Source organism: Canis lupus, chromosome 17 (genome assembly GCF_048164855.1).
Source record: "Canis lupus baileyi chromosome 17, mCanLup2.hap1, whole genome shotgun sequence".
Classification (NCBI taxonomy): Eukaryota; Metazoa; Chordata; class Mammalia; order Carnivora; family Canidae; genus Canis; species Canis lupus.
In genome coordinates this window covers 58425883-58437401 of record NC_132854.1, presented here as the reverse complement: position 1 = coordinate 58437401, position 11519 = coordinate 58425883, and the positions used below count along the sequence as shown (strand labels likewise).

Genomic DNA, 11519 nt, shown 5'->3' with positions numbered 1-11519 from the left:
TGGATAATGAGATCTTGGTGTTTGTCCTATGAGTGAGATGATGCATTGGAAAAAGCACTGAAACTATGAATCCGAAGATTTGAGACAAATTACTTCATGATCTGGGCATCTATAAAATGAGGATTTACATTTAATCCCGCAGCTTTAGAATAATACAAAGAAACATTATAGAAGTCACCAACTCTGTTCTGGTCATTCTTGCTATAATCACATCTTAAGTTCTCCATTAGCAACATGTTTCATGGTAGAACCAGGAGAAAGTCTATGCTATAAAATGTCTTATTATTTTTTTTATCATTTAGGAATAATCTTAGGACCTTTAAAAAGTCCTAAGAACTTCAGGACTTTTAAAAATTATTTTATTTTTAAAGCCACTGCAATCTTAGAATACTAAGTTGTAAAGGAGCATCATACCTGCAGGGGAAGAATTATTATATAGGTTGATTTGTAAATTATGCATTACATTCTGTATGAAAGTTGTTTTCTATAATTTTGCTCTCTAAACAATGACTCAAAGTTCTTAAAATGCCTTAAGTATAAGATAGTCGGGATAAAGGAAAGAGGTGGCAGGAGAACTTGAGTGTTTGAATTAGAAAATTCCTGTTTAATGAACCAGCTCTAAACTTGTTTAATGATGAGTTTTAGCTTTGGTGGTGATCAAAGGAAAAACCTTTTCCTAAACAGAAAGATAACTCAGTGGATATATATATATTTTTTTTAATTAAGTGCAGACTCAGTGTTCTGCAGCTTTGCCACAAGGAGAGGAAGCCTGAGAGAGCTAACAGGGTATAAGAAAAGGTGACTTAGAGGCTTTTGGGATTAGGTTTCAACGACTCTTAAGGGGTCAACTTACCCAGGCAGTCAAGCCCAGGAGAACCGGCACCAACAATCCAAAATGAGCGTAAACCTTGGAGTAAGGCTCATGTTTAGTTCTCAGTGAAGTATGGAAGCAAATTTGAGGAACTTAAGGGCATGTAATCAATGTAATTTGATTCCACAAACATTTATAGGGATTTTATGGCACACAGAAATCAGGCATGATCTGTGCTCTCAAGAGTCTCACAATCTAGTGAGATCTAGAAATCACCAATAGTAAAAGGAAGGTAGGTTTCGTGATCATTCCACCGTTTCTTACTACTTTCCTTAGTCCCTCCACCTTCTCCCTGAGATACATACCGTGACAGGAGTTCTTCGGAATTAGCCTTTTCAAATAAAAAACACAAGCTGTTCTTTCAATTATGGTCACGTTGTTACCTTTTATACTAAGAGGCCAAAAGTGTAACTGATGGTTTCAGGGGAAAAGCTGGTTTTAGGCAATGCCATGGAGGTAAGATTCCTGCCCCGCTGGTGACTTACAAACTCAAGTAAATGCAAGCCTCCTCCTGAGTTTTAACCGACTATCCTGTGGTCACAGATGTGCCTGCCGACTATAGTAGCTGCAATAAAAACAGCGAGACACTGTGGAAGGATGTTTTCCCCAGTGAATGACAAAGGCCAGACCAAATACAACCGAAGTGGTCACTGTGGGGTGACATCTCAGTCTACCCGTCTGTGCTTTCTGGTCAATCATTTAAACCCTTGAACCCGTGTCCTCCTTTAAAAAAAAAAAACCAACGTAAAAGCATTCAGCTAACTGCACAGAACGGTTGGCAGTAGTAGCTGTGGAGCATTTTACCCAAACCCAACTCAGGTGAACGAGAGTGTAGTAAAGGGGAAGAAATTTCCACATATTTTAAAGCTCTGGTGCATTCTGCTAAAAGCTATGGAGACCAACAGCAGCGCAGGGTAACACAGGCACTGCTGAGTTAGTGCAGGGATAGTGTGGTCGGCCCAGAAGCCCTTGCCCCAGGGCAACTCCGGGCACCCCTCCAGACAGGTCACGCGTCATGTCAACATTCCGTAGTTATCAGAAGGGGCCAGGGCTGGGGCCCCACAGCAGGGGGTGAGGAGCGGGGGAACCCCCTGTGAAAACAGGGAGGGCCCCCAGGGACTGAGCGGGGAGGACCCCCAGGGATGGGGCAGGGAGGACTCCCGAGGACGGGGCTGGGAGGACCTTGGGTACAGAGGAGGGAGGACCCCCGAGGACGGAGCGGGGAGGACCCCCCCGAGGACGGAGCGGGGAGCACCCCGGGTACAGAGGAGGGAGGACCCCCGGGACACAGTGGGGAGGACCCCGGGGACAGAGTGGGGAGGACCCCCGGGACGCAGCCGGGAGGACCCCGGGTACAGAGGAGGGAGGACCCCCGGGACACAGTGGGCAGGACCCCGGGAACGGAGCGGGAAGGACCCCCGGGACACAGCCGGGAGGATCCCCCCCGAGGACGGAGCGGGGAGGACCCCCCCGAGGACGGAGCGGGGAGGACCCCGGGTACAGAGGAGGGAGGACCCCGGGGACGGAGCGGGGAGGAGCCCCCCGAGGACGAAGCGGGGAGGACCCCGGGTACAGAGGAGGGAGGACCCCCGGGACACAGTGGGCAGGACCCCGGGGACGGAGCGGGGAGGACCCCCCCCCCGAGGACGGAGCGGGGAGGACCCCGGGTACAGAGGAGGGAGGACCCCCGGGACACAGTGGGCAGGACCCCGGGGACGGAGCGGGGACCGGGCCGCAGGACACGATGCCCACGCGCGCCTCAGCCTCCCGGGCCGGGCACCTCCAAAGCGCCAAGCCCGCGGGGACGCCGCGCGGGGGGAGCGGGGCGGGCAGGGAGCTGCGCGGGAGGCGGCGGCGAGCAGGGCGGGGGCGGGGGGGGCGGGGGAGGGGCGAGGCTCCGTGCCGCCCCCTCCCCTGCCCGCCCCTGCCCGCCCCAGCCCCGCACCGGAGCGCGAGCCGCCGAGGCCGGGCCGTCGGGGGAGGCGCCAGGCGGTCGCCGCGCGGGCCCGGCGGAGCAGGAAGGGCGGCGGAGCAGGCGGGCGGCCGCGGCTCGGGCTGCGCGGAGGTAGGGCGACCCGGCGGCGGCGGCGGTCCGCAGGGGGCGCGGCGCTGGGAGCGGGCGGGCCCCGGTGCCCCCTCCCCCGGCCCGGGGCGCGGCGACCGCGGACGAGCCGCCCCCGCCCCCGCCCCCGCCCTGCGCCCCCGCCCGGGCCCGGGGCCGGGGCCGGGGCCGGGGCCGGGGCCGAGGCCGAGGCCGGGGCCGAGGCGTCGCCGCGCGTGCGCAAAGCCGCGGGCGGGGGCGGGGCGCGGGCTCTGAGCCCCTCCCCCGGCCGCGGGCCCGGCGGCGCTGCGCGTGCGCGGAAGGTGCGCGGGCCTCGGGGCGCAGCGGCCGCGGGGCCCGGGGCTCGTCCTGGCTGCGGCGGTGGCGCGGGCCTCGGGTGTCGCCTGCCCCGCCCCCGGCCTGCGCCCGCGTGGGGCACCTCCCGCGTTGGTCTCTGCCTCCGCGGCGTGGGCGCCCGGAAAGCCTTTCCCGCAGCCCCGGGTCCCGACCCCGCCCCCCCGACCCGGGTCCGCAGAGGAGGGACGGTCCCGCTCGCCGGGCGGGGCGGGGCGGGGCGGGGCGGAGCTGCCGAGCCGGTGCGAGGAGGCGCCCCGAGCCGCGTCCGAAGCCGGAAGGTCCTGCCCTGCTCGGCCCCGGAAACCGGAGGCTTCCAGACGCTGCAAACTTTGCAAGCGCGCCGCGCGGCCGCAGCTGGAAGGCGAGTTCGCCGCGGACTTGTTGTTTCCGTGCTCGGGGGAGTCGCACCCCGGGTCGGAGCGGAACGCGGCCGGGACAGTCCCGGGGCCGCCGGGGCCGCTCGGCGCGCGGTGCAGGCGGCAGGGGTCGCGCGGCCGGGGGGCGACGCGCCTCGCGGGCCCCCATCCCACCGCCCCTGTGCACGGCTCTCCGTGCTCCCGCCTTTGCATCTACCCAGACCCGGCCCGGTTTTAGGAGCCTCTGGGCTTTGCACCTTCCCGGCCCCGGCCCGGTTCTAGGAGCCTCCGGGCTTTGCACCTTCCCGGCCCCGGCCCGGTTCTAGGAGCCTCCGGGCTTTGCACCTTCCCGGACCCGGCCCGGTTCTAGGAGCCTCCGGGCTTTGCACCTCCCCGGACCCGGCCCGGTTCTAGGAGCCTCCGGGCTTTGCACCTTCCCGGCCCCGGCCCGGTTCTAGGAGCCTCCGGGCTTTGCACCTTCCCGGCCCCGGCCCGGTTCTAGGAGCCTCCGGGCTTTGCACCTTCCCGGCCCCGGCCCGGTTCTAGGAGCCTCCGGGCTTTGCACCTTCCCGGACCCGGCCCGGTTCTAGGAGCCTCCGGGCTTTGCACCTCCCCGGACCCGGCCCGGTTCTAGGAGCCTCCGGGCTTTGCACCTTCCCGGACCCGGCCCGGTTCTAGGAGCCTCCGGGCTTTGCACCTTCCCGGCCCCGGCCCGGTTCTAGGAGCCTCCGGGCTTTGCACCTTCCCGGACCCGGCCCGGTTCTAGGAGCCTCCGGGCTTTGCACCTTCCCGGACCCGGCCCGGTTCTAGGAGCCTCCGGGCTTTGCACCTCCCCGGACCCGGCCCGAGCCTGGCCTCGCCCCCTTCTGCTCCTTGGGCTAGTTTGGTGACTCCTGAGGCTGCTTGGAGCAGTTTTTGACCACGTCACTACGGTGCCTGGTCCTCTTACACGATGTGCTGATGCAGGCATTTGGGGGCTGGAGTACTCCAGGTGAGAGGTAATCTGTTGCCCGGGGCATTATTAGGCCGTGTGAGTGGATACATCAATGGATCCATACCTACAGGTTACTGAGTAGCAGGTAAAGGCAAATATGTATCCTACATTCTTGCTTACCCCAGTTCCACCAGGCCGGCCTCCTTGGGCTTACTGGGCTTATTACCACGTGGGCCTCCACCCTAGGGCGAGGCATTTGCTATTTTTTTTTCCATGCTCAAAGCCCATTTTCCCCCTCCACCCAAATATGTATGGCACCTGTCTTAATTCAAGGCTCAGAACAATTGCCATCACTTCAGAGAGGTGACTCAGTCATTTAAAACAGCCACTGCTCTCCTTCCGACCTCTTGCCCTGTTTGTTCCCTTTGGCTTTATAGCACTCGTCACTGTCCAATGGTATGTATTCGTGCGTGTAGGCTCTGTCTCCCCCATATTCAGAGCACAGGAGACATTTGTTAACTGCATAAATGAAGGTGAAATCTGACCGCAGATATAGTTTGTACTGAATTCTCATTGTGGATCCATTCATTCATTCAATAAATACTGAGTGACTGCTTTGCATCAGGTCCTGTCCAGGTATTTAAGATCTGTCAGTGAGGGCAGCCTGGGTGGCTCAGTGGTTTAGTGCTGCCTTCAGCCCAGGGCCTGATCCTGGAGACCAGGGATCAAGTCCCATGTCAGGCTCCCTGCATGGGGCCTGCTTCTTTCTCTCTCTGCCTCTCTCTCTCCCTCTCTCTGTGTTTCCCTCATGAATAAATAAAATCTTTAAAAATAAAAAAAAGATATGTCAGTGAACAAGAGAAACAAAGATCCCTTCCCTTTGGAGCTTACATTCTAGAAAAGAATGATTGACAGTAAACGTATGTGGTTACTTATCATTTAGAAAATTATAAGTGCTATGAAAAATGAAAAAGATGAGCAAAAAAAAAAAAGAGGCCTGAGGGTACAGGTGTGGGTTGCAATTTTATACAGCATGGTTATGGTGGATGTGAAGGATAAACTGAAGGCGATGGTCAAGACGGAGAACTAGTTTTTTGAATTATCTTTCTGGGATAAAATGCTCCTTGCTGTCCTTCACTATAAATTGGATGGGGGCCCGCAGCATGAACCTTGTGACAAATAAAACCCAATTTTATAGTATGTAAGTAAAAGATGTTTTTTTTTCCAAAGTGAGTTCAAATCATTCAGAATTGTCCAGTTTAACTGAGCACAGCATATGAAGAGACTGGGCTCTGGCGTGGAGGAGTCTAGCCAAACGGACACTGCGGATGCGCTGAGAAAAAGTGTATGATTTTCTGAACTTTGCAATTGCCCTTAATGTCTCTCTGTGATTGACTAGAGAAGTTGTTTTCTAAGTGTGGGCAGTTGCCTTTCTTGATTTGAAACTATGTTAAGGTTCACCTGGTATGATGTCATGTGATAAGGTATTAAATTATTGCCCTTAGAGATTTTTGAGTGAACCAGACAAGACTTCCAGAAAGCGGCTGGATAGTGAGGACCAGTTTTAGAAAGTAAAGTATGTGTTCTTTTGGGCCCTTTATTTAAGTAGATTACAAACAATATGTTTAAATATCAAAAATGATTAATCTGGAACTATACATGCGGGGTACCTGTGGGGTTCATCTAAGCCTTTAGGAGTTTGTATTTAATTTTGGCTTTATCACTTGTTAAAGTGAAATTAAAATGCCCGTAAGATACCACTACTTTTGAAGTTTACTGGAATTGAATTAGTATGAATCAAAATTTGACCAGACGAGAGGTTTGAGACCAGGGGTGGAATTATCAGGGTTGCAGAATGACATCAAAGACTCTTGTTTGGGGCTGAAAATAGAGGACTTCATGGGGATATTTACTTCAAAGGAGTAGCTAGTTTGCCTCTTTGAAAGGGATATTTATAGTGTCCTTCAGTGGAAGGCAGATACCCTTCTCACTTTCATTATCTAGGAGTACATGTCTAGTTCCCATGGTGATCCCATCTTAACAGTGTGAGAATCTTTCGGAAATTTAAGGCTTAATAGTTTTTTTCAGCATTTATCTGACACTAGAGTGTGTGCCTTAAGTGTCTTGCTAATCTGACCTTAGCTAACATCTATTATGTATATTCTCCATGGAAGACAGTTTGAGCTAACAAGTAGCAGTGGGTGACAGATAAAAAATCGTAAATAACGATTAAATCGTAAATAACGATATTATAGTATGTTCTGTATTGCCTTGAATGTATATGACACTGAACAAAAATCCCGAATGCAAACAAGCCAAGTCTAAGAAAGCCTACGATGCTGAAGGAATGTTTATGTTGTGGGACAAAGATCTTTCAGCTAGGATTCTATTTCATAGGCATGTTAGGATTTTTTTTTAATTGTACTAGATCTATAAGGACCTAAATTTCAAATGGATTTACAAATGTCTCCAGTACTAACTCATTTTAGCTAGTGGAACAACATAGAAACATTCATATTGTTTATGTTTTAAATATTTTTCATATTTGCAAAAAGGCACTTTTGCTGTATGTGGTTGAAAAGGCTCTGATGAGCTCAGTAATCTTTTCAGACTACATACAGTTTTGCTTAGAACTGAAGATCTGCCTCATTTCTAGGTGAAATTTGGAAACCTTTTTAAAAACATGATTAAAATAGCAGTGTTGTTTCTGTGTCCTAAGTCAGTTTGATTCTTATCATAAGCCTGACAATACCATTTCTTTTGAGGTTGTACCTTAGTTTTAGTTGTGCATTTCAGTTTGACCATCCTGTTTATAATTGTCCCACATTGGTTAGCAGATGTGTAGGTATTTTAATGGCATTTGTGGTAGGCTTATGACCTCTCATTCAAAGTAGAGGTAAATTATAGCTGTCATCCTTTTTTTGCAAGTGATAATTGGGATCATGTTTTCTTCTATTTTTCTCATTCATAACTTACAGAGGACATACCATTCTGTGGTTCAGTTAGCATATAATTGGGAACCATCATTACTGCATTGACATTTACTTGGTCTGGAGCTCATTAATACACCGGTGCTGTAAACTGTGCTGGCATCCTAAAAGACGTTAGTTTTCTTTAATGTCCTATTTCTTTGTTAATAAAAGCATCACCAACTGTGTGGCCCAGATGGGAGAATTTGTTTAAAGCATTGAGTTCTATATTGCAAGAAAACTTTTTTGTATATTGTATTTTTCAAGCATAGCTTTAGCAGTGATTTCATTAAGTTGGATTAAAAATATATATTTGTATACAGCATTGGGTTTTCGCTGCAGAAATTACTTTTTTTTTTCACTTTTTCTTCAGGGATTACTTCTAAAGAATGGATATTAGCATTTAGAAGCTCCTAGTTACTTGCAAAATACCAGTTTCCATGGAAAATGCTTGCTCTCATAGATACAATGTGTCTAGCTTATTAGCTTTTAGTGAAAACTAACAAGTGCTGTTGTGTTGGGGTAATGTTGACACAAGCACCTGGGAGGTGGATATCCTTTTGCTCCATGTTATTTTGTTTTTTCTTTTATGCAGATTTGCTTTCAGCTTAGTACCTACTGCAGGCACCAAATTAACATTTGTTGAATAAATTAGGCAAATGAATTAGGTATGTCCTCTAATCAGCTTAAGTCTTTATTTGGGTCAGAGGTATTACCAAGTAATATGACACATTGTCCTACTAGCAAACATGGTGATTAACGTTGATTACCAACACTAATATGTAGAGGCTGCTTACTATATACTTTGTGTAGGGAACTGAATTATTTGACCTGTTCTTTGGGAGGATTAAGAATTGCTATGTTTTTCATGTTCACTTATCAAAAGACTGTCTTCTTATCCACCAGTCTCCAGCTGCGTAGCTATTAAGAATGTAAGGAGGGATCCCTGGGTGGCGCAGTGGTTTGGCGCCTGCCTTTGGCCCGGGGCGCGATCCTGGAGACCTGGGATCGAATCCCACGTCGGGCTCCCGGTGCATGGAGCCTGCTTCTCCCTCTGCCTGTGTCTCTGCCTCTCTCTCTCTCTCTCTCTCTGTGACTATCATAAAAAAAAAAAAAAAAAAAAAAGAATGTAGGGAAAACTCTCAAAATATAATCTGTAAGAATAAGGAGTTCTCTGTTCCAAACAGGGATAACTTGGAAATAAGTTGTTGAACTGTACAAGTTTAAGAAAACAGATATAATAGGAAATGTTGAGGGGGGGTGGTCCAAGGTGTTGGTGTGGGAAGATCCTGAACTCCTCTCCTTCCACAGACATACCAGATCTACAGCTGCATATGGAAAAACTCCCTCTGAAAAAGACCTGAGAACTAGCTGAATAGCTGCTTCACACAAAACAGTAAAAGGGCCGCTATGGGTGGTCTCACCGAAAACCCCACTGCCAGAGTAACAACCCACAGCTGGGAAAAATCTCACAAATCTGGAGCTTCCTTAATGAATGAAGGGTTTGTACCCCACGTCAAGCACCCCTGGGACCTGCAGTGAAGGATGAACTCCCCAAACAGCTAGCTTAGAAAACCAATGGCTCTCACATCCAAGAGACTGAAAATGAAAAGGCTGTAGAGAACAGAGATATTTCTCTTAAAGGGTTTGCATGTAAACTCACTTGCCCTGGGAACCGGCACAAAAGCAGCAGTTTGAAGAGCACCTAGACTATGTGAAGATTTATTTTCTAACCTTAAAGCATCTGCTGGATGCCACAGGCAGGGGACTGTTGGGACTGTCTCTGTGGACAGGGGTGCTGGTGGGTGCCATTTTTGCATTGTTCCTCTACCTTGATACCATGGGTAGGCATGCTTGTGTGGCTGAGTTCCACAGGACTGTAATGAGTGGAGAGACAGTTCTCGGTAGGCTGTCACCCCCAGGGCACTGTTCAGACAACGGGCTGGAACACACTCCTAGTCTACTTGTGAAAAAAGTCTATTCACTTGTCCTGGCGCTTCAGCCCAAGGGGCAGACTTCAAGTCTACCACACATCTAGAGGCTACAGAGGTGCTCTCAGGGTACATAGGCTGGATGATACCATCTTTTTGTTTTCCCTCAGCCTCACTACAGTTTGCCAGAACCCCCCAGAAAAGGAGCTTACACACTGGTCTGAAGCCCCAGTTTTTGCAGCTGTCACTAGGGAACACTGCCAGATTGCCTGGTCTAGAGGTCAACAGGGTGTATGCTTGTGGTCTCAAAGTAATGGTCAAAAAGATGTTCACCAATCTTGAGAGAAGAGCGAATGAATACAGTGAGAACTGCAACAAAGAGAATATGTAAGAAAGTACCAACTGAAGTCACAGAGTTGAAGAATATAATAACTGAACTGAAAAATATACTAGAGGGGGTTCAATAACAGACTAGATGAAGCAGAAGAAATGACTAGTGGCCAAGAAGACAGGGCAGTAAAACTTACTCAAACACAGCAAGAATCTCTCAACAAAGTAGGTATGGAGGGAATGTATCTCAACATAATAAAGGCCATATATGACAAGCCCACAGCTTATGTTGTACTAAATGGTGAAAAGCGAAAGCTTTTTCTTTAAGATTAGGTACAAGGATGCCCATTTTTATTCAACATAGTGTTAGAAGTCCTAGAACAATTAGGCAAGAAAAAGAAGCAAAAGTATCCAAGTTGGAAAGGAAGATGTAAGCCTTTCATTATTAGTGACATAGTTTTATATATAGAAAACCCTAAAGACACCACCAAAAAACTTTTTTTTAAACCGTTTTTTTTTAATTCAGTAAAGAATAAATAAATGAATTCAGTGAAGTTGCAGGGTATAAAATCAACCTACAAAATCTGTTGCATTTCTATACACTAACAACAAACTATGAGAAAGAGAAATTAAGAAGATCTCACAATTGCATCAAAAATAATAAAATACTTAGGAATAAATTTAAGCAAGGAGGTGAAAGACTTATATGCTGAAAACTCTAAGATTGACGGAAGAAATCGAAGAAGACGCAAGTAAATGCAAAGATATCCCATGTTCATGGACTGAAAGAATTAATATTGCTAAAAAGTTCCTCTTACCCAAAGCCATGTATAGATTCAGTGCAATTCCCATCAAAGTCCCAATGGCATTTTTCACAGAAGTAGACGAAATAATCCTAAAATTTGTATGGAACCACAAAAGACTCTGGATAGCCAAAGCCATCTTGAGAAAGGACAAAGCTGGAAGTATGATGCGTCCTGATTTTGGACTATATTATGAAGCCTCAGTAATCAAAACAGTATGATTTTGGTATGAGAACAGGCACCTAGATCAATGGAAGAGACCAGAGAGCCCAGAAATAAACCTATGTATATATGTTCAATGAATTTACAACACAGGATGCAAGAGTATACAATGGGGGTGAGGACAGCCTCTTCAATAAATGGTGCTGGGAAAACTGGACAGCTACATGCAAAAGAATAAAACTAGATTACTTATCTTACACAACACAAAAATTAACTCAAAATGGATTAAAAACTGGAATGTAAGGCTTGAAACCGTAAAACTAGATGGAAACATAGGCTGTAAGCCTCTTGACAGTCTTGGCACTGCTTTTCGGATCTGATTTCTAAAAGCAAAAATAAACACGTGGGGCTACATCCAAAGAAAAAGCTTGTGCACCGCAAAGGAAAGCATCACCAAAATGAAAAGGCAGTCTACAGAATGGGAGAAAATATTTGCAAATCCTGTATCTCATGAGTTAGCATTCAAAAAATACAAAGAACTCCCTCAACTCAATAACATAATCCAATTAAAAATAGGCAGAGGATCTGAATAGATATTTTTCCAACTACAGATGGCCAACAGGCACAGGAAAAGATGCTCAGCATCATAAATCAGGGAAATGCAAGTCAAAACCACAGTGAAACGTCCCGTCACACCTGTTTGAATGGCTATTATCAGTATGCCAAGAAATAACAGGTGTTGGCAAAGTTGTGAAGAAAAGGGAA

At 48.4% G+C, this 11519-nt stretch overlaps 1 protein-coding gene across 20 annotated transcripts in view; it reads left to right on the top strand.

Moving 5' to 3' along the window:
• The first annotated feature begins 2801 nt into the window (after positions 1-2801).
• The window catches only part of RCBTB2 (RCC1 and BTB domain containing protein 2), a 45681-nt gene continuing 36963 nt past the window's right edge, over positions 2802-11519 (top strand). For 9 of the 20 annotated variants that reach the window (XM_072783132.1, XM_072783124.1, XM_072783130.1 and 6 more), the window contains exon 1: positions 2805-2936. The gene's annotated coding sequence lies outside the window, so the exon portion shown is untranslated. Of the gene's footprint in view, positions 2937-3489; positions 3631-4591; positions 4617-4670; positions 4705-5882; positions 5905-11519 lie in introns of those variants that run through there. The other 11 variants (XM_072783123.1, XM_072783113.1, XM_072783120.1 and 8 more) reach the window with 9 other exon arrangements.